We start from the raw sequence: 22,766 nt of genomic DNA on the forward strand, positions 1-22,766 counted from the left end.
AAAAGGAGAGACAGAAGGGGACACAGTGGGGCAGAAGGGGACACGCTGGGAACAGAAGGGGACACAGTCGGGCAGAAGGGGACACACTGAGGACAGAAGGCGACACTAAGGACAGAAGGGGGCACACTAGGGACAGAAGAGGACACATTGGGGAAAGAAAGGGACACAGGAGGACACATGGGGACACAGGGGGAAATCAATTAGGGGAGAACATCTACAAGATGCTCCTGGAACATGGACACACCAGGTTTAGTATATATAGTATACTTTTTTCCCCTGGTTTTTGCCCTCTTAATGTGCGTCTTATATTCTGGAGCGTCTTATACGGCAGCAAATACAGTATCTTGGTAATAAAATAAACTATCACAGAAAAGTTATCTACTTAGTTATTTATTTGAAGTATAGATTTCCCATGTCCAAGTCACACAACCTGAACTGGTCTTGAACCTTGTTTATATTGATGCATTAGACCAGTGTGCGTTTTCCTGTGATTTCTGAACAGTTTCAGTAGCAGAGCTCTCCTGTGGTGCCTCAGTAGCCCCAAGGATAATGTTCTGTCCAGTATTTTGAACCTATAATAAACAGTACAGTAAGTAATTCAGTTTGGTACCTTGCAGGAATAATACACTTTAAGAATAGTCTTGCAAGTGCCTGTGAATGGCTCTACATAGATGTGGATAAATGTCTCCCTCCGCTCCAAATGTTTTATTTGTTTTATTACTGGTATTATTCTTTGTATGTTTCTTTACTGAACACACAGTTCCAGACGCTCAGTTTACAGTCATCGGAATAAATACGACTGAACTGTAGATCACTGTAAATTGGTGTAGCAGCTTGTATATGAGTGTCGGCATGCAGAAAAGGATTCTGGGTTGGCTTTTTTTTTCCAAAAATGTCCTAATCAGAAGAGTAAAATTCAGGCCATCATAGCCTTGCAAAGATTAGACCTAGTTTATGCCCAAAAATCTAACTTGTCAATTAAAGTAGGCCTAAAACTAAAAGCCTCTAATGATTCAGTCTTTAAAAAGTAAGGCAATCAAAATTAATTACACAAAACCTGCTTATAGCAATCAAATGTTTACCTTTGATGTTTCTATTAGAGTCCTATGATTATGCTCACAGAGAAGCACCTACTCCATGGGTTACAAGAGGCTCCCAAGCAAAATGTTCATGGAACCCTAACCCAACTACAGTCCCTACGGGCAGGCACACATTTGACTTTCTCTGTGGCCAGAAACACACACTTTTCCATTCACCCCCTTGATTGGCAGAGCAGTACAGGAAGCAGTGTTAATTATTTTTACCTTCCCCTCCCAGCAGCCACTCACTCTGTGGTGCATACCTGGCTCCTGATCACAAGACATGTCTTAGGAACTGAAGGATAGCAGCATAATGCATCTACCAGGAGAAACAGGAGACCCAATGCAGTGATGGAGAAGGTAAATATTATAATGCTCCCTTCGCTCACTCTGAAAGGTGGAAGGGAGGATGAGCCTCCAACCCTCCCGAGGCAGTGGGGTTGTTGTTTAACTGGTGGCTTACTCCATTGGCTGTTTGGAAATTATCTGCAGCCTGCAGTGCAGAGACATCAGTAGGAACATCAGTAGGAACCCAGAAGATCCAAGGCACCTCTGGGCAACAAAGGAGGAAGAGGTGCACCATGTCAAAAAGGTTGCATGGGCATAAGCATGGATGGAGGGACAAATAATAGACATAGCACAACTCATTTTGGAACATAGGCAAGAACCTAGGTTACCTGCGCGGTTCTCATGTGTCACACTTCCTTAACCAGTACAACAAGCCTTATATTATTATTACTATATTATTATTATATTATTAATCCTTATACCTGTATTATTATTACTAATAATACTAATAATTTATTAATTCCATTTATAAAACGCCAACATATTCGTGGTGCTGTGTGGAAAGTAAGACACAAACGGGGGGTACATAATAATACAGACAGTGGTATACACCAATACACAAAATACAGAATTGGTAATTACAGTGACAAATGGAACATTAATAAAATATGTAACAAATTCCAAGACAGAAAAGGGTGATAGAGGCATACCCTAGAAAGCAAAATCTAAAGGAATGGGGGTGGTGGTGGTGGTGGTGGTGTGTGTGTGTGGGGGGGGTGTAGTGTACAATATTCATTCCTAGAGGCAGTGTGTTTTTAGGTTATCTAGAAGGAGTACAACTTGGACAGAGGTCAAAAGGGAATGGCCTAAGGTAGAGCGTATGCTTGTTGGAAAAAGTGAGTTTAAAGTTGCTGGAAAAAGGAAGCCTTTATAGAAGTCAAAGGTTGGAGGCGACGGTTCAATGGATGTGTTGTGGCAGAGGAATCCGGGGGAGGGGTTAATCTTGTATACGTGATTGCGAGGAGGTAATTTTAGAGGAGGACAAAAGAATCTGAGGTTGCAGTTGGGTTGATATCTGGAAACTAGTAAGGATATGTACAGGGTAGAGAGATTGTGAAGAGCTTTGTAGGTTAGGGTTAAGAGTTTGAACTGGATCCTCTGGTTATGGTTAATTGGTAGCCAATGAAGAGCTTGGCAGAGAGGAGCAGCAGAGGAAGAGTGAGAACAAAGATGAATGAGGCGAGCAGCCGAGTTCAGTACCGATTGAAGCGGCACCAGTCTGTTAGGTGGTAGTCTACAAAGTAGTATGTTACAACAGTCTATGCTATGCGAGATGTGTTACATAATACTAGGCTAAAAGCAGGAATCACTGCTCCAAAATGTCACCCATGCCCCTAAGAAAAATATGGTAAATGCATAGTAACTTAATAAGCAAGTACTAATTTGTAAAAATTAACACTACAAATGGATAAAAGTATTAGAGGCAATTAGATTAGCAAGATAGCCAGGCAATTGCATTGTATAAAACTAAATAAATATGGCAGCCTTTATTTCCCTTTCACTTCGGCTCTTTAAAGCAGCAGGGACAGCCATACTATCCCTGAAAAAAAACAACACACACACATATAAGTAGATAAATACTTGTTCTACTTACCGGTACATAACATGTGTATTGTACTGTCCACATTTTGATTTCAGTTAATTGTATATAGTAAATAAAGAGAAGACTGTTTCAGGCATTTTCCATCTTTACTACCACTGACTGAAGCCAATCCTGATGTCATTTTCTCCCTTACTCTTTTTTTCTCCTAGAAACGGAACTGTCATTTATAGCTTGCTTTGTAAACACATGTGAGCACAGCATAGATCATATTTCAACAGCTTCTGCAGAGGGGTAAGGTGCATTTCCCTTCTCAGCCTCGTGTGACACTGAACTGCCCTCAGCCAATCAGTGAGGAGGAGGAATGTGGGAGGGGAGATGACAAGCTTCCCTCTCTTCGGCAATGTACCAAATAGAGCCAGGCTGACTGAGATAAGATTTATTGCAGCAGAAACATTTAAGATTATATTGGAATGCTTGCAATGCAGGGTCAGGTTGTAGACTGCATAATAAACACAGAGTAGTTGGTAAATAGAATTTGATTTTATGGCTGACAAACCAAAGGCAAGATTGTATTTAGCAAATCTGATCTGGAAAGACCTTTTGCACACTCTGTATTTCATCTGTGTCAATTACTATCGTGTAATTATCTATCTGCACGGAGTTCTTCTTTAACGTTTATCATTGCTGACTGTCATCTTTATAAATACCGCTGTTACACAAGGAGACGCTGAGTAGCTGTCCCCTTTCAAATAATATTTGAATATCTTTCAGTTCTCCATATCACAAAAGTAATTTCTCTAATTATATTCTCTTACCTGTCTGGCACTATTATCCTGCTTTGTCTGATGAAACCCGGTATGGGCTCGGAGAGAACACAGTTTGTTCAATTCGCCTACAGCTCTTTATTCAGATCAGTTATTTGATCCTGAAATTATGCCTGTCTGTAAGAGCTGGAGATGGCTCCGAGACATGTGTTTTCCTGAAATCTAGGCGGGCTGCGCTAACAATTTTCTTCTCTAAAAAAAGAAGGATAAATATTAAATAGATATGAAACATACCGTATTTTTCGGATTGTAAAGCTGGCCACTAATGGTCCAATTTCTAACGAAAAATCGTTCGAGCGATCAGAAATTCTGATCGGATGAAAAATCGTTCACTACACCATCAACTAACCAATCATTGCTTCCTATCTATCACGACCACCAAGAAAATCCAAATTTTCGTTCGGCGAAAATTCATTCGGGCGACATTTTTTTCACTCGTTCATAATTGATTGTGTCTACCAATGGAGATTATTTACAACCAATCCGATCAGAATTTCTGATCGCTCGAACGATTTTTCGCTAGAAATTGGACCGTTAGTGGCCAGCTTAAGAAGCTCCTGACCATAAGACGCACCTAGGTTTAGAAGACAAAAACCAGGGGAAAATAATAAGCTAAACCTTGTGCTTCCATGGTGCAGGGGCATCTTGTGGATTATGCCCACTCTGTACCTCATGCCCCCTTGTACCTCTTGTGTCTCCGTGTGTCCTCCTCTGTCCCCTTGTGTCCTCCTGTGTCCGCCTCTGTCCTCCTTGTGTTCACCTCTATTCCCCTTTGTGTTCCCCTTGTGTCCTCCTCTATGCCTCATTGTGTCCCCTAGTGTTGGGCGAACAGTGTTCGCCACTGTTCGGGTTCTGCAGAACATCACCCTGTTCGGGTGATGTTCGAGTTCGGCCGAACACCTGATGGTGTTCGGCCTTTTTAGTTCGGGTTCGCCCGAACTATTCAATGCCCGCCGAACAGGGCCCCTGTTCGGCCGAACAGGGCCCTGTTCGCCCGAACATGCCGCAATACGGCCCCCCTATGGGGTCGCAGGCATAAGGGGGGAGCATGCCCCGATCACGGGGGGGTCGGAAATTCCCCCACCCCCTCCGCTAGCGCTCCCCCCTCTGCCCGCTTCCCCATAACAAAAGTTTGTTGAAAGTTAATACTAGTACCGGTGGCTGGCTGCTGGCAGTGGAGTGAGTGAGGAGGAGGAGTCCGCCTAGGAGAGCGACGCGTTGAGGCCGGGCAGCGGGCGGTTCAGCGGTAGTACCCTTGTGGTACTTCCGCCCTTTCTCTGACCTCACGTCCTCTACGTGATGACGCATATGAGGGTACGCATGACGCGTACCCTCGTATGCGTCATCACGTAGAGGACGTGAGGTCAGAGAAAGGGCGGAAGTACCACAAGGGTACTACCGCTGAACCGCCCGCTGCCCGGCCTCAACGCGTCGCTCTCCTAGGCGGACTCCTCCTCCTCACTCACTCCACTGCCAGCAGCCAGCCACCGGTACTAGTATTAACTTTCAACAAACTTTTGGTATGGGGAAGCGGGCAGAGGGGGGAGCGCTAGCGGAGGGGGTGGGGGGAATTTCCGACCCCCCCCGCGATCGGGGCATGCTCCCCCCTTATGCCTGCGACCCCATAGGGGGGCCGTATTGCGGCATGTTCGGATCCCCATTGACTTCCATTGAGTTCGGGGTTCGGGCCGAACATGCCGAACATCTGGCCCATGTTCGGGCTGTTCGGCCCGAACCCGAACATCCAGGTGTTCGCCCAACACTAGTGTCCCCCTGTGACTTCCTTTTCCCCCCCTGTGTTCTCCTCTGCATGGGCACAGTATAGCGAGTCCCCGACACTGCAGTGAGTTGGAGGTTCATATTGGCAGTTAGGAACTCCCTGCATTTGGGCTATGAGACGCAGTGACTTTTTCTCCCCACTTTTGGGGGGAAAAAGTGAGTGTTACAGTCCAAAAAATACAGTATATAATATGATAGATAGATAGATAGATAGATAGATAGATAGATAGATAGATGGACAGATAGATCGATAGGCAGAATCTTGTGAACTGGTGACGGTGTCTTCAGTATCAGAGGTATAACTAGAGGGGAGCAGCCCCTGCAGGGGGGCCCAGAGCTGTAAGGGGGGCCCCCAACTACTAACCCTTCCTTTCTCCCACACAGGGCACTATCCTTCAGATCAGGTGTCTTTGTGGCTACACTTGTTATGGGTGTGAAGTTCATGATGGCCACACTTGTGTTATGATCCTTGTGAGAGGGGCCCTGAGATGGATTAAGATGTAATGGGCCCTTAGGCAAAGTAGTAGATTTAGGGCCCCTTTGTGGTCCATTTGGTAAGCTGAAGTGGAGAGAGGTCTAAGAAGGTGGCAAGTGGGCCCCTCGAAACACACAAGGCCCCAAGCCTGCCTAGGTTCTAGGTTGCCTGGTTGATTATTCTTCTCTGAATGGGCCCCAAGGGCATCACAGGTGGTGACTGGTTTACTTCCTGGTGTTGTTGAAGATTGGGTTGCAGCATTGAGCCCTTTATATATTACCCCAAGGGCCCCAAGGACAGGCAAGGGAAGGGGTGTGATCATTGGGGGGGGGGCATCAAAGTTTCGAATGAATTGTAGTTACTCCACTGTTTAGTACTGAAAAATCTTTGGGCAACTTAACTTTTTTAATCTAATTTGTAATGATTTTCCTGGCTTCAGTTTACCTCTAAAACATTAACAATAAAAAGGAAAAGTTTTGAGTTCATTAGAATCTAATTAGGCACATTCTTTAACACATGCAAAAACTGTGCATAATTTAATGCAATATGAATTTAGCAAGTATTCGGGAAAGCTGTTTCCCTGTTTTGAAAGTCTGGCTTAGTCCTCTTTCATATGAGCAGCTGAAGGCAGTGAATCAGCAGGGCAGCCGGTAATTTGCAGTGTTTAAAAGGAAATAAATATTGGAAGCTTCCTTTAATTTTCGTAGTTCAGGAAAATAAACTGATAAGATAAACAATTGTGCCTATCCTCCTACTCCAAAAAAATGACTTTTAGGGCTAATCTACAGTGCATCAGCTGCGTTGCAGAACAATTCTGCATGTCATATCAATGCCCATACAATTCTATGGGCCTGTTCACATCTCAATGTTGTAACAGATCGCATTATTCTAACTTGCTGCATGCAGGCTTTGTATTACAGTCTATGTCCAGTCTCCACTGCAGTACACACTCGTTAGAATGCATTAAACGGATTTATAAACTTAAAAAAAGTAGATTTCTTGTTTTGCCTCAGCTCAATGATACCGTCCCGTGCCTCAGCGAGCTACGATGTAAGCACTATTGACCTTTTTTTATCTATCCCTTGCCCCAGTTCTCTGACAGGAAAGTGTTATATGGCTGTAATTCCTTATCAGTAAGGGATGCTAAAGTCAACTGGCTCCTGACTAAAGAAACTGTCAGTTGCATAACTGAATATTAAATCTTTCAAGCAGGAAAAGAAGAAAACAGAACTGACCCCCCCCCCCCCCCCCCCCTCGGTCACTGGGTTTGCTAGCCTGTAGTTACACCCCTGGCTTCAAGATATAGGGGGCTCTTACTGGAGGACAAAGAGCAGTACCATCTACAAGACTCTCTCTGACCCCTCTCCCATCTCAAATAACCAAAAGAACTGTAAGAGGGAGCCACAGCTACTACCTTGCCTAGGGTCTCGTTTCATCTTTATCCATCTCTGGAAGGACACAACTGGATAACATTGTTCAAATTTCAGACGGATAGGTGAATATTCTGTATATATGTATAGAAATTGAAAACTAGGGAAGTGAGACTCTGCTGTTAGCTCACACTTCCTGCACTAACATATTGCATCTCAATTCTGCCTTGTCCAAGACTGGTCTTCTGTGACATTGGCGTGACCTTGCAGACATCGCTCTCCATGAGCTTCATTCATTACCTTATCCTCCTTACTCCATTACACTCAGGAGAGCTGCTTCCCCACTGCTGGACACAGCGGGTCAACGGGGTAATAGACCATTATCTGGTAATAATGTTTCCAGCAGACTGAAAACAAAAGCAGCACTGATTCCAGGCATTCTGCAGAGGGAAGGAGAGGAGCCTAAAAAGGGCTTCACTGAGAGGCAAATGAACGTGAGGATTGAGGAGAGAGATGTCTATGGAGCATCTGTCACTGGCACCGCCGGGAAACCTGATTAATTGTCCCGCGGTTACCATTAATATATATTAGAGTGTAAGGGAACATATAAAAAACACACTCAAGAGATGGCTAGCAGAAGGATGTGTGTTCTACTCATTAGTGCTTGTTTTTCAATGTCTACACGGCTCTCAGCACCTGTCAATTCCTTGTCTTTTTACCAATCTCGCCACTGGCAAAGATTCGACGCAATGCAACAGGAAGAAGAGGGTGGAGGATACGAAAGGAACTAACAATCTGTACAGAGATGTGACCTGACAAAGTACAGCTAACAAGGATGTTCTCCATCAGGATTGCATTAGGGATGATCAAAGATATGCAAATATTTCCAAGTTTATGCAAATGTATGTAATTTTTTTCATGCAAATATATGCAGCTTGAAAATGGACCAATCAAGTCCCACCCAGGTTTAAATTGATTGGTCCATTTTCAAGCTGCATATATTTGCATAAACATTTACATCATTTTGCATTGATCATCCCTAGAAACTCCAAGAGAAGAGACCCAGCACCGTCTTCAAGTGTATTATAAGCTCTTTTATTTATTTAAAGCAGTGCTGGTCGTAATGGAAAAATCTACGCTTACGGATCATTACGCGTAATTTTACGCTATTACGCATTACGGAATTACGCTTACAGCGTAGACATTTATCTACGGTACATGTCTGTAATTACGCATGGCCCTTACGCAATTACGCGTAAGAATACCGTAATGCAGGTTGTTACGTTATTGCCTTACGCATAATTTCCTACTAGCAATTAATGCATAAGGCAATGCTCCCAAGCGGAAAAGTTGACGCATGGATCAATGTTAGGTAGCCGCCGACTTTCAGGGTTAATAGCAAAGCTCCCTTAATTGCTGAGAGCCTCAAATTCGGAGAATATATTAAGGAGATCAGAAGGAATAAGAGGAATAATTTTTTTTTCAAAAAGACCTTATAGTCTTTGAGAAAATCAATGTTAAAGTTTCAAAGGAAAAATATATACATTTAAAAACCCGCCGACTTTAACGGTTAATTACAAAGCCTGCTTAAAATTTAGGAACACCAAATTCCCAGGGTATATTAAGGGGATCAGTGGGAATAAGAGGAAATTTTTTTTTTTCAAAAAGACCTTATAGTTTTTGAGAAAATCGATTTTTAAGTTTCAAGGGCAAAAATGTCTTTTAAATGCGGAAAATGTCAGTTTTTTTGCACAGGTAACAATAGTGTATTATTTTCATAGATTCCCCCAAGTGGGAAGAGTTTTACTTACTTCGTTCTGAGTGTGGGAAATATAAAAAAAAAACGACGTGGGGTCCCCCCTCCCAGACCTCTTTAACCCCTTGTCCCCCATGCAGGCTGGGATAGCCAGAATGCGGAGCACCGGCCGCGTGGGGCTCCGCACCCTGACTATACCAGCCCGCATGGTCCATGGATTGGGGGGTCTCGGAAGGTGAGGGGCAGCCAAGCTTTCCTCTCCCCCTCCGAGCCCTTGTCTAATCCAAGGACAAGGGGCTCTTCTCCACCTCCGATGGGCGGTGGAGGTGGAGGTCGCGATTTCCTGGGGGGGGGGGGTTCATGGTGGCATCTGGGAGTCCCCTTTAAAAAGGGGTCCCCCAGATGCCCACCCCCCCTCCCAGGAGAAATGAGTATAGGGGTACTTGTACCTCTTACCCATTTCCTTTAAGAGTTCAAAGTAAATAAACACACAAACACTTAAAGTCGGCGGCTTTTTTATATTATACGGGAGCGTAATATTACGCGATTACGGCAGACTGTGTAATTTCAATAAGAGTTTACTGTCTTACGCGTAATTTGTTACGCGTAATAACGTAACCTACGGTCTACGTGTAATTAATTACGTGTAATACCGTAACCTTACACGTAATGCTTACGGTGCATTTGTAGTGAATTACGATGCGTAATTATGCTAATGCGTAATTTCGGCCCAGCACTGATTCAAAGCATCAGAAAGACAAAAAGGGCAAGTCTGTGCGGAGAGGGGTTTATAGAGAAATGTATTATTATTTCTTTTTTTTAATTTATTTTTTGATTATGTTGTTTTGTTGGCTCTCCTGGACTGGCCGCCGCTGGTATGTGGCCGCCAGTCCGGGTTGGCCTTCAAAATATCTTTTTGATTTTTTGCCTGTTTTTTTTCCGACTGGCCGCCAGGGATGGACGCCATTCGGGACAGAATTGGTAATTTTTGTTCTCGCCGGCCCAGACTGGCCGCCGCTATTGAGGCGGACGCCAGTCTGGGAGGGTGAGATGTGATTATTGTCTTTGTTCGCGATGTTCGGTGTCTGACCGCCGCTGTGGGTGGCCGCCAGACACCTAGCATTATTTTTGTCACTTTTTTCCTTTTTTCAGATTTCTCTTACTATATATTGTTGACACTCATTCCTATTAGGGTTAGGAGCATGTACACTTTTTAATCTGAAAAGATAAGTTTAATGCGTAACCGGTATAGGCGATTGGATTGAAACGTCTATGGCTTAGACGATTTTTTGCTTCCGGGTTTTTACGCGTACGTTTGTACGCATACGCATTGACTTTAATCATATGCCGATCTCCAATGCGGATTTCCGCGTGGTAATTGGATTGGAACATGTTTTTATGCATATGCATTGAATTTAACCACATGTGGATTTTCAATGCGGATTTCCGCGTGAAGGTTGAATGACGTTTTTTCTATTCAGAACTTGCTCTACCCTCATTGGTCGGCCCTCCAGTGGCCATTTTAAAATGATTGGAGTGTATAAATAGATGTAGTTCCCCATCAGGTCCTCCACCAGATGGGAGGGCCTACAAGCAGGAACTTAACCTAATTGGTTGATGACAGGGCGTCCAGACCATTCTGATTGGCTCCCTAGTGGAGCAAGGACTATTTAAGGCTGATGTATTCAGAGGGCTTGTCAGCTTTAAAAAGAGAGGAGTCGCCTCTTGAAACGTCGCACAGACCTGCAATTTTTGTTTTTCTGATGCTTTGAATAAATAAAAGAGCTTATAATACACTTGAAGACGGTGCTGGGTCTCTTCTCTTGGAGTTTCTACTTGCTGTTCCTGGAGACAGAGGGACAACGACCAATAGCACGTCGCATCTAGATGGTTGGGTTCTGCCTGTAACTATTCGTCTACTACTTGATCATCCCTAGAATGCATACACCCTGAGGTCTTATTAAAATCATTTAAACATAGGCAATGCTGTCCAGAACAACATTGCAGATATGGTGATTATGTACTATTACTTCCACTGACATGTGTCAGGATAATGGGTGGAGCCTATGGAAACCTTTTTAGGGTGCTTTGCTTACCCTTCCACACAGTTAGTTTGTTAACAGGAACACTGCAAGGATAATATGTGGCTAAGTAAAGGCACAGCGGAGAGGAGGGGCGTCAAGTTGCTGGCTGTGCTTTTTGGTTGGGCCATCAACACCCATCTATGTTAAAGGAATGGCTGTAACATACTACAAATCTCTTGGCACCAGATTTACCTTACATGAGCCTATAGACACAGATGTCCTGGCACCAAAGACTTTGCCCCCTCCAAGAACCAACAAACCCCCACTGAACCACACTACAAGTGTGTTGGCTGTCCCAGCTGTCACTTCTCCTTTACTTCCCTTGCCCGCCATTGCTACAGGTGCCCCATAGCATTAGGTAGCAGGAGATACCCTCAGTATTAAGTAACTAGTGGTGCCCCCTACTGAAGGGAGAGCTCGTCAGTAGAATGCAGAGAACTGGGTGAGTAACCTCTGCTTTACATTCTGCTCAGGACTCTGTATAGATAAGGCAGGATGGAGGGGAGGGGAATGAGCCGCCCTTCCATCATCAGGCGCCTGTAGGCACGCGCTTACAGTGTCTTATGTTAAATCCAGCCCTGCCTGGCACACAATTCAATCTACTGTACATATATGAACTTAGTCTATGCATTTCACAGTGTGCTTGAGGTTCTCCTGTAAGTTGTCTTTCACATCATTTTGCCATTGTTCTTTTTGTTTCCTCTCTGCCTTCTTTATGTATCCTGACTGGTTAAACTGCCTCTTAGATGATCAGAATTCAGCCTACAACTCTCCCAAACGGCTTTTCGTACCGTACAGAGCTGTCTCTTGCCTATGCAGGACCTATAAAGAACGAGCAAGCCTAGCTCGTACCCGCCATAGCACTACATCATTAAAGTATGCATACGCTCTGTGCTAAGATACTATGCTGCTTAATCTCAGGAGTCAAAATGCAGCCTTGTGCTAAATTACTTTAAGTGTCTTCTGGCTACACAGAATCCCATAAGGCACGCAACCTTCATCAGATTTATTAAGGGAATCCGACGCCAAGTTAATCAGAGCTCGGAATCAAGGCAGATTTAGAGGAGTTTTTATTTTTCATCAGTATTACTCAAATTTCTGAGACAAAGCTGAGGATTTACAAGTGCAAAGAGAAATATGTCTCCCTTGTTATTAGCGGGAACGTGACTCATGCTGGAGGAAAGCGAAAGTTTAATGGTATGAATAAATGCATAAAGGACAGGCGCTCCATCATGCTATCTGGTGGCTGTGCTGTGTGTTGTTGTGGTTGTATACCGCAAATTGATTATGTAATAAGTCCAGTAAAAAAAGATTCTGTTCTGTCTCTGCAACTTCCTGTAACGATTGTGGAATTCTCTCCGTGATCAGCGCACAGGGTGTGCGCTGACACTGCGGAAATCCTCCACAAGCGTATAATTTGAGGGAACCCAGCAAAAGGTGCAATGCACCTGTAGAGGGAAATTCCTGTCGACAGGTGGAGCTGTGGAGTGCAGAGGAACAGCTCCTCTGCCCTACCACAGACGCCAGACAGGAATTGTACGAAGGGAAGAAACGCAGGGCAAGATAGCCCTGAAAGAGAGAGATCAAAGCGACAGAGGGTATGTGTGTCCACCAATCTAGTCGCCCCCCTGCGACGATAAACACACAACCATGAAGATAAAGTGAGAAGGCAATCGCCAGAGATGGCGATTGCTAACAGCGACACAAGACCGAATAAGCACAGATGAGGAATGTATGTATGTCCACCAATCTAGCCACCAACCTGCGACGGTGACACACAACAGAAGAAACTTTATACTGGTTGAACTCGATGGACGTATGTCTTTTTTCAACCAAAATAACTATGTAACTATGTAAGAACGGAATTGAAAGAGAAGCAATTTCGGAAGAGAATGAGCACAGGGACAGAACGTATGTATGTGCCCCAATCTAGTCGCCAACCTGTGACGGTGCACATACAACAGCAGATATGAAGTAGGAACGCAATCGCGAGAGAGGCGATTGCCAAAGGTGACACAAGGCTACAGCAAGGCAGAGCACGAGAGTAGCAAAGGCACAGCAAATCATACAATGAGAAGATAAGATAAGGAAAATAACAAACGCTAACTAAACGCGAACACCGCACTCATTCGCAACATTGCACGCGTTTATGCGCGGTCTCCGGTGTTAAGCACAACAGAGACAAGCACGCCTAACTAACCACAGACAGACAAACATGAAACAGAGGACGTGAGCGCTTGCTTAACGTTTACCTCACCGAGCCTCCAGCAAGCGTTCGTAGCAGACAAGACAGATACACGAAAACAGGAATAAGTGAGAGATAGGATCCACAGCACTAGCGCAAGGCAAGTGCGATCCAGGCAAGACAGATCAGAAGGGGCTACCAGTAACAACCACTGTTCCGGTTAGCACCCAGATACACAGAACAATCCCCTGTCGACCACCGCTGGGACAGGACAATCGTAACAGACAAACAAACAGATATGCAATCCTAACTGCACTAGGGAACCTGCCTAGTGCAGTCCCAGGAATTACTCTGAGCTAATCTTTAAACAATGAGCAAGGCTGACACTCCAGGAGTGTTTCACAGGACTAACCCTTATGACCACCCAAGGTCTGTGATATCACATGGTATATATAGAGCAAGCCTACAAAGGATGTGGCTAGGCAATCTGCATGACAAACGTATGCAAATTCCTCAGCAGCAAGCTGCAAAACTGACAAAAGGTCTCTCTTCCAGAGACCTGCAGAATGCAGAACTGAACAGTGGTCAAAAAGCAGCCGAGCGGATCCTCACACTTCCTTTCTGCTTATTGGACAGTGAGTTAGGAGTGAGATGATGCGGACTCATGGTACATTGGGCACACAGGTAAAACAGAAGGCGGTAAAACCAAAACAGGGAGGAGAGTAGAGAATCTCAAATAATGTTCTCCAGCGGTGGGAGGATTAGGATCATAGGACTGGTATCTCCCCTGACCTTTCCTGTCAATGGGGTGCCTGCACTAAACTGCATTAAAGCAAACCTTACCTGAACAAGACCAGATTTATACTGTATGTGCCCTTAGTCCAAGTATGTTGTGGCTTCCCCTTTTCATGCAACAGGGCCCCTCCTTTTTTTTTTTTTTTTTGCAGTTCTGAAAGATATTTCTCCATTTCTAAACAAGAGGTAAAACATGAGGTAAAACATGAGGTTAATGCATAAAGTGAGGTAAAACATGAGGGGCTTGATTCACAAAGCGGTGCTAACCTACTTAGCACATCTAAAGTCTTTAGACGTGCTAACCAGGGTGCTAAGTAGGTTAGCACCGAATTATCTGATTCAGAAATTTGGTGCTAACCTACTTAGCACCCTGGTTAGCACGTCTAAAGACTTTAGATGTGCTAAGTAGGTTAGCACTAGTGTTGGGCGAACAGTGTTCGCCACTGTTCGGGTTCTGCAGAACATCACCCTGTTCGGGTGATGTTCGAGTTCGGCCGAACACCTGACGGTGCTCGGCCAAACCGTTCGGCCACATGGCCGAACTAAGAGCGCATGGCCGAACGTTCCCCGAACGTTCGGCTAGCGCTGTGATTGGCCGAACGGGTCACGTGGTTCGGGCCCGAACGCGCTCTGATTGGCCGAACGGTCACGTGGTTCGGGTAAATAAATACCCGAACCACGTCATATCTCCGCCATTTCTCTGTGGGTTTAGCTTTGGGTAGGCAGGCAGGGTAGTTCGCTCTCCAGCCACGCTAGCCAGGGTCCCCCCCAGTCATTGTGTGTCGCTGCTGGGAACAGTAGTACACCGCTCGCTCAGCCACACTATATATATAGCATTGTTTACTGCCACTGTGTACCTCGCTCAGCCACGCTATATATAGCATTGTGTTTTCTGACACTCTGTGTACACGGCTTAGCCTGGCTATATAGCATTGTGTGTACTGCCACTGTGCACCTCGCTCAGCCACGCTATATATAGCATTGTGTTTTCTGACACTCTGTGTACACGGCTTAGCCTGACTATATAGCATTGTGTGTACTGCCACTGTGCACCTCGCTCAGCCACGCTATATATAGCATTGTGTTTTCTGACACTCTGTGTACACGGCTTAGCCTGACTATATAGCATTGTGTGTACTGCCACTGTGCACCTCGCTCAGCCACGCTATATATAGCATTGTGTTTACTGCCACTCTGTGTACACCGCTCAGCCAGACTATATACCATTGATTACTGACACTCTGTGTACACCGCTCAGCCAGACTATATACCATTGTTTACTGACACTCTGTGTACACCGCTCAGCCAGACTATATACCATTGTTTACTGACACTCTGTGTACACCGCTCAGCCAGACTATATACCATTGTTTACTGACACTCTGTGTACACCGCTCAGCCAGACTATATACCATTGTTTACTGACACTCTGTGTACACCGCTCAGCCAGACTATATACCATTGTTTACTGACACTCTGTGTACACCGCTCAGCCAGACTATATACCATTGTTTACTGACACTCTGTGTACACCGCTCAGCCAGACTATATACCATTGTTTACTGACACTCTGTGTACACCGCTCAGCCAGACTATATACCATTGTTTACTGACACTCTGTGTACACCGCTTAGCCAGACTATATACCATTGTTTACTGACACTCTGTGTACACCGCTCAGCCAGACTATATACCATTGTTTACTGACACTCTGTGTACACCGCTCAGCCAGATTATATACCATTGTTTACTGACACTCTGTGTACACCACTCAGCCAGATTATATAGCATTGTTTACTGACACTCTGTGTACACCGCTCAGCCAGACTATATTGCATTGTTTACTGACACTCTGTGTACACCGCTCAGCCAGACTATATACCATTGTTTACTGACACTCTGTGTACACCGCTCAGCCAGACTATATACCATTGTTTACTGACACTCTGTGTACACCGCTCAGCCAGACTATATACCATTGTTTACTGACACTCTGTGTACACTGCTCAGCCAGACTATATACCATTGTTTACTGCCACTCTGATTCTGCTGGGAACAGTAGTACACCGCTCGCTCAGCCAAACTATATAGCATTGTGTTTACTGCCACTCTGTGTACACCGCTCAGCCACACTATATAGCATTGCGTACTCTGCCAGTCAGTGTGTATATTGCTGGGATCAGTAATACTCCACTCACCGTCAACCACTATATGAGCTCAACATGAGTTCCCCAGAGACCTCCGCTGTGAGCAGCACTCCCAACAACAGCAACAGCCAACGCCCCACGCAAGCTATAACATCCACCCCAGCAGCCAGTGGTCAGCAGCAGCCCTCCCCGGAGGAGAACGTTGTGTCCATCGGTCCGTCGCCAGAGCGATTAATGAGGGCTGCCATTGAGGAGATGATGGGGCCTGATGTGGAGGAGGAGGTCTGGCTCAGGCCAGCATCCCAAGTTAATGTTGAGGACGATGAGGGGTCTGTGTCTGGGGATGTTGGGGTGGCAGAGGTGGTGGGTGGGTCAGACTCAGGAGAAGAGTTGTATGATGAGGATGATGATCGGGACCATCTGTATGTGCCTCAGAGTCCGACCCCGGAAAACATGTTGTATCGTGTGTTTAGGTACTAAAATCTGCGTTCCCTCCCAGTAGTGTTGGGCGAACAGTGTTTGCCACTGTTCGGGTTCTGCAGAACATCACCCTGTTCGGGGTGACTATATAGCAGACTATATAGCATTGTGTTTAATGCCACTCTGTGTACACGGCTCAGCCACACTATATAGCATTGTGTTTACTTCCACTCTGTGTCTGCTGGGAACAGTAGTACACCGCTCACCCGCCACTGTATAGCATTGTGCTCTGTGTCGCTGCTGACAATAGTGGTACACCGCTCACCCACCACTGTATAGCATTTCTGTACTGCCACTGTACTGCTGCCAGTCAGCGTGTACTTTAAGGATAAGTGAAATGAGGAAGAAATCCGGTGAAAGAGGGAGGGGCAAGGGAAGAGGTGTTTCCCATGACGGTTCACGTACAGGCCACAGGGGAGCACCCAAGAAAACCCACTCAATACCGCCCATGTTGTCCAGGACAACAACCCTCACAGATCCAAAAGAACAGGACCAGATAATTACTTGGATGACCTCTCAAGCGTCCAGCAGTGGGTTAAGCAGCACCAGCACATCACGCACGAGGTCCGAGTCCTCAGCCAGTTACAAGGAGCCAGTGGGCACAAAGCTGACACAACCGGCAGCGACACCACGCACACAACTGCCAGATAACCAGACGACGTTGGAGTGAGCTGCGCAGAAGTTGTTCTGGGGAGCTCTACTCCACGGCGGCGGCCCCCCACAATGACATATGACGAGTTTGAGGAGATGGAAGAGGAGGGTATGGACAATGTGGACATAGACCCAGATTTTGTTTGTGAACGAGAACATCGCCGTCGTAGCAGCAGCACAGATGAGTCTGTTAAGGAACCCACTGCTGCACGAGTTCGCCTTGTGCCACAAGGTAGGTGGCGCGCAATTTCAGGCACCGCAAGCATAGAAGTTCAAGTGAGAGGCAAAAGAGGCGCAAACAGAAATCGCCAGCAAGGCAGGTGCTCCAAAGTCTGGGCTTTCTTTGAAGACTGCACTGAGGATGTTACCATGGCGATTTGGAAGGTGCGCAAGACCCGCCTGAGCAGGGGGAAAAGTATTAACAACCTCTCCACCACCAGCATGAGCCGCCACATTCTATCCAAACATCCCACTCTGTGGGCAAACGCGGCAGGACAGGGTACCACCAGCAACACTGCCTCCCTTGGGTTCACCAGACTCACCACCAGACCCGCCTCAGCAGCAGCAGTAGCCCAGCCATTGCGTGGTTCACAACATTCACAAACATCAGACGATGCTGACACTGTCACTTTCCGGACTAGTGCTCTTGAGGTCTCCCAGTGTTCATCAAACACAACAACCAACAGCCCTTCGGTGTGCAGCCCTACGGTTGAGTTGTCTGTCTCTGAGATGTTTGAGCGCAAGAGGAAATTGCCGGCAAATGACCCCCGGGCCGTGGCAGTAACAGCCAGCCAGCATAGCCAAGGTTCTGGCCTGCGAAATGCTGCCATATCGAGTGGTGGAGACAAACAGCTTCAAGGGCATGATGTCAGTGGCCATCCCACGTTACGTGGTTCCCAGCCGCTACCACTTTGCGCGCTCTGCAGTGCCTGAGTTGCATGAGCACGTGGTCAGCTAAATAACCCGAAGCTTGAAGAATGCCGTTGCCTGCAAGGTTCACCTCACCACTGACATCTGGACGAGTGCGTTCGGCCAGGGTCGATACATCTCCCTTACCGCGCACTGGGTGAACCTTGTGGAGCCTGGCAGCGATTCCTCACCTGCTACGGCGCGGGTGTTGCCCACGCCGCAAACAGCTGCACCGCCGTCCCTCCCACTGGATAACAACAGCAGCACCTACCTCTCTGACTCCTTCTCCTCCAACGCATCTCAAAGCTGTACCTCATCCGGAAACGCTAACCCAGCACCAGCAGCAGTAGGATCGTGGAAGCAGTGCAGCACAGCTGTTGGCATGCGTCAGCAAGCGTTGCTGAAGCTGATCTGCCTTGGGGATAAGCAGCACACAGGGGAGGAAATTTAGAGGGGAATAAAGGAACAGACGGATTTGTGGCTGGCACCGCTGGACCTGAAACCGGGCATGAAGCTAGACACCTGGCACGAACTGGCAATGTACGCAATAGAGGTGCTGGCTTGCCCGGCAGCCAGCGTTATGTCGGAACGCTGTTTCAGTGCTGCCGGAGGCATCGTCACAGATCGGCGTATCCGCCTCTCCACAGAAAATGCAGACCGTCTGACTCAAATTAAAATGAATCAATCCTGGATTGGAAACGACTACGCAACACTCCAGGACCCAAACCAAGTAACATGACCAATGAACATCTGGGATGGTTTAGCGTTTCTGGTCCCTGTTCATTGAACCTCTCATCTGTATTACATTTATGACTGCATGGCGGCAAAAAGCATTGCTGCTATATCCGCACGCTTTTTGTCCTCATGCAAGGCCTGGGTTGTTGTGTCTCAAAAAGCATGGCCTTCTTCTCCTCCTGCGCCTGCTCCTGTTCCATCACGTGTACTGCTGCTGCTGGGTTAGCGTTGCCGCCCGGTCCCTGTTTCTTGAACCTCTTATCTTTATTACATTTATGACTGCATGCATGGCGGTAAAAAGCATGCTATCCGCACGCTTTTTGTCCTCATGCAAGGCCTGGGTTGTTGTGTCTCACAAAGCGTGGCCTTCTCCTCCTACGCCTCCTCCTGTTCCATCACGTGTGCTGCTGCTGCTGCTGGGTTAGCGTTGCCGGTCCCTGTTTATGGAACCTCTTATCTTTATTACATTTATGACTGCATGGCGGTACAAAGCATGCTATCCGCACGCTTTTTGTCCTCATGCAAGGCCTGGGTTGTTGTGTCTCACAAAGCGTGGCCTTCTCCTCCTGCGCCTCCTCCTGTTCCATCATGTGTGCTGCTGCTGCTGCTGCTGGGTTAGCGTTGCCGGTCCCTGTTTATGGAACCTCTTATCTTTATTACATTTATGACTGCATGGCGGTACAAAGCATGCTATCCGCACGCTTTTTGTCCTCATGCAAGGCCTGGGTTGTTGTGTCTCACAAAGCGTGGCCTTCTCCTCCTGCGCCTCCTCCTGTTCCATCACGTGTGCTGCTGCTGCTGCTGCTGGGTTGGCGTTGCCGGTCCCTGTTTATGGAACCTCTTATCTTTATTACATTTATGACTGCATGGCGGTACAAAGCATGCTATCCGCACGCTTCTTGTCCTCATGCAAGGCCTGGGTTGTTGTGTCTCACAAAGCGTGGCCTTCTCCTCCTGCGCCTCCTCCTGTTCCATCACGTCTGCTGCTGCTGGGTTAGCGTTGCCGCGTGGTCCCTGTTTATTGAACCACTTATCTTTATTACATTTATGACTGCATGGCGGTACAAAGCATGCTATCCGCACGCTTCTTGTCCTCATGCAAGGCCTGGGTTGTTGTGTCTCAAAGCGTGGCCTTCTCCTCCTGCGCCACCCTCCTCCTGTTCCATCACGTGTGCTGCTGCTGGGTTAGCGTTACCGGTCCCTTTTCCTGGAACCTCTTATATGTATTACATTTATGACTGCATGCCGACAAAAAGCATGTTACCTGTGCAAAGAAAACAGACATTTCCCGCATTTAAAAGACAGTTTTCCCTTTGAAACTTTAAAATCGATTTTCTCAAAAACTATAAGCTCTTTTTGCTAATTTTTTTTTCCTGTTGTACCCACTCCCAAGGTGCACATACCCTGTAAATTTGGGGTATGTAGCATGTAAGGAGGCTTTACAAAGCACAAAAGTTTGGGTCCCCATTGACTTCCATTATGTTCGGAGTTCGGGTCGAAAACCCGAACATCGCGGCCATGTTCGGCCTGTTCGGCCCGAACCCGAACATCTAGATGTTCGCCCAACACTAGTTAGCACCGCTTTGTGAATCAAGCCCGAGGTGTTTCAGCGTTAAGCATGCAGTAAATAAATAATAGTAGTCTTTAATTGTCTTCTATAAGTTCGGATAGTCTTTGGAAGAATCAGATGATTTTTATTTAGGGGGGAAGGTGTATTTGATTATGCAGCAACCTATGAAAAGTATATTTATTGGCATACCTTATAAAAAAAAATTCAGTAAATATTTGGAGTTTTATTTCTACTATTCTTTTCTATTACACAGCCTGAATAGGAACGACACTAAAACAGCAATAGGAACTCCACTAAAAACTGAAAAATGCATACAAATAGACTTTACCTCCAGGTACAGACAGGTGTTAAACTGATCGGTAAATTATGTGATAACATGCCCCCTAATTTCTATGAGAATAGCTATTTTCGTTAAAATTAATGTACATTTCCTCATGAATTAACTCCTAATTTACCGCATGAGGTAAAACATGACTAAAACCTACCAGAATTGCTAAATGTCATTACCTCATGAGGTAAATTATCTCACATAAGGTAATTTGTTTGATAACCCTACCAGAATTGAGGGCAATTAGTAGAGCATAATGCACCGCCTGTAATGTATTGTATTCTGCTCTACTCATCATGCGGTAAGACTTAAATAAAAGATCTACCCTCATATCCCTCTAATTGCCTTCCTCTCTTCCCTTCTTTATTCTTATCTTTCCTCTGTACCCTCTCCCCCCCCCCCCCCCCCCCTCCATTCCTGTCTTTTTCCTCCCACTTTATACAATATTTCTTCCTTCTCCTTCCTATTCTTGTTCCTCCTTGATTTCTGTTCCCTCATGATGTATATACATAGTAAGATGTGTCGGTAGCTAGTGATAAGCACAAATTGTGCATAGACATAAATTGTAATTTGGGGAAAATTTGTAATTTATTTAATTTGTAATTTTAATCATTCATCATTTCTCATAATTTGTGCATAATTTAGCATAATTTTGTGCCGACTTTAGCGGTTAACCTCCTGAGCATTACGCACACCGGAGGGTTTGCAGCCAAGAGTCCCCCAGTATAATTTTAAGCGATCGCATACTTGTAATAGCTTCGGCTAGCACTAGGCTAGCGAGTAGTGGTGGCCGGCATCCCCCTGATTACTTCTGATCCCCCCCGATCACCGCTAAATACATTACCCAGCCTGGATCCAGCGATCGGCGCAGCCTCCCCGGACAGCTCCGCTCTTCTCTATTGGAAGGATCGAACATGACGTCGGCGACGTCATTACGTCATGCGCAGACCCGATCCTCCCCATAGAGGGGGCGCCGGAGATGTGCGGGGAGGCTGCGCGTTCACTGGATCCACAGGGGGGGGGGGTAATGGATGGAGCTGTGGAGTGCAGACGAGCACAGCCTCTGCACGGCCCCAGATGCCAGATGGGAATTGAACGAGTAAGCAATGCAGGGCAAGATAGCCCTTAAAGAGAGAGAACAAAGAGACAGAATGTATGTGTGTCCACCAATCTATTCGCCACCCAGCGACGGTGAACACACAACAACAGAACCGAAGTGGGAATGAATGCAATCGCAAGAGTAGCGATTGCCAATAGTGACACAAGACCGAACTAGACAGAGCACAAGTGTAGAGAAAGAGCACAGAGACAGAATGAATGTGTGTCCACCAATCTAGTCGCCACCCAGCGACGATAAACACACATCAGCAGAAACAAAGTATGAACGCAATCGCAAGACTGGCAATTGCCAACAGTGACACAGCAAGCAACAACAATCAGAACATCAAGGAAAATAACAAACGCTAGCTAAACGCGAACACCGCACTCATTTGCAACAGCGAACGCGTTTAAGACACGATCACCGCGCGTTAGGCGCCCAGTGATAAGCGTGCCACCCTAACTAACCAATGAAAAACAAACATGAAATGGAGAACGCGAACGCTTGCTAAGCGGTTACCTCACCGAGCCCACAGCAAGCGTTCGTACCAGACAAGACAGACAGATGGGGCTACCAGTAGCAACCGCTGCTCTGGCTAGAACCCCTAAG

The 22,766-nt window shown here is 46.2% G+C and overlaps 1 long non-coding RNA gene across 1 annotated transcript in view; it reads right to left on the reverse strand.

Moving 5' to 3' along the window:
* Positions 1-384: 384 nt before the first annotated feature.
* The window catches only part of LOC137522882 (uncharacterized), a 36,739-nt gene continuing 14,357 nt past the window's right edge, over positions 385-22,766 (reverse strand). Inside the window, exons 2-4 of the long non-coding RNA XR_011022474.1 lie at positions 14,287-14,413; positions 3,786-3,986; positions 385-572 (exon numbers count right to left, since the gene is read on the reverse strand). This is a non-coding gene — a long non-coding RNA (uncharacterized lncRNA). The remainder of the gene's footprint in view (positions 573-3,785; positions 3,987-14,286; positions 14,414-22,766) is intronic.

Source organism: Hyperolius riggenbachi, chromosome 6, assembly GCF_040937935.1.
Source record: "Hyperolius riggenbachi isolate aHypRig1 chromosome 6, aHypRig1.pri, whole genome shotgun sequence".
In the NCBI taxonomy this organism is placed as follows: domain Eukaryota; kingdom Metazoa; phylum Chordata; class Amphibia; order Anura; family Hyperoliidae; genus Hyperolius; species Hyperolius riggenbachi.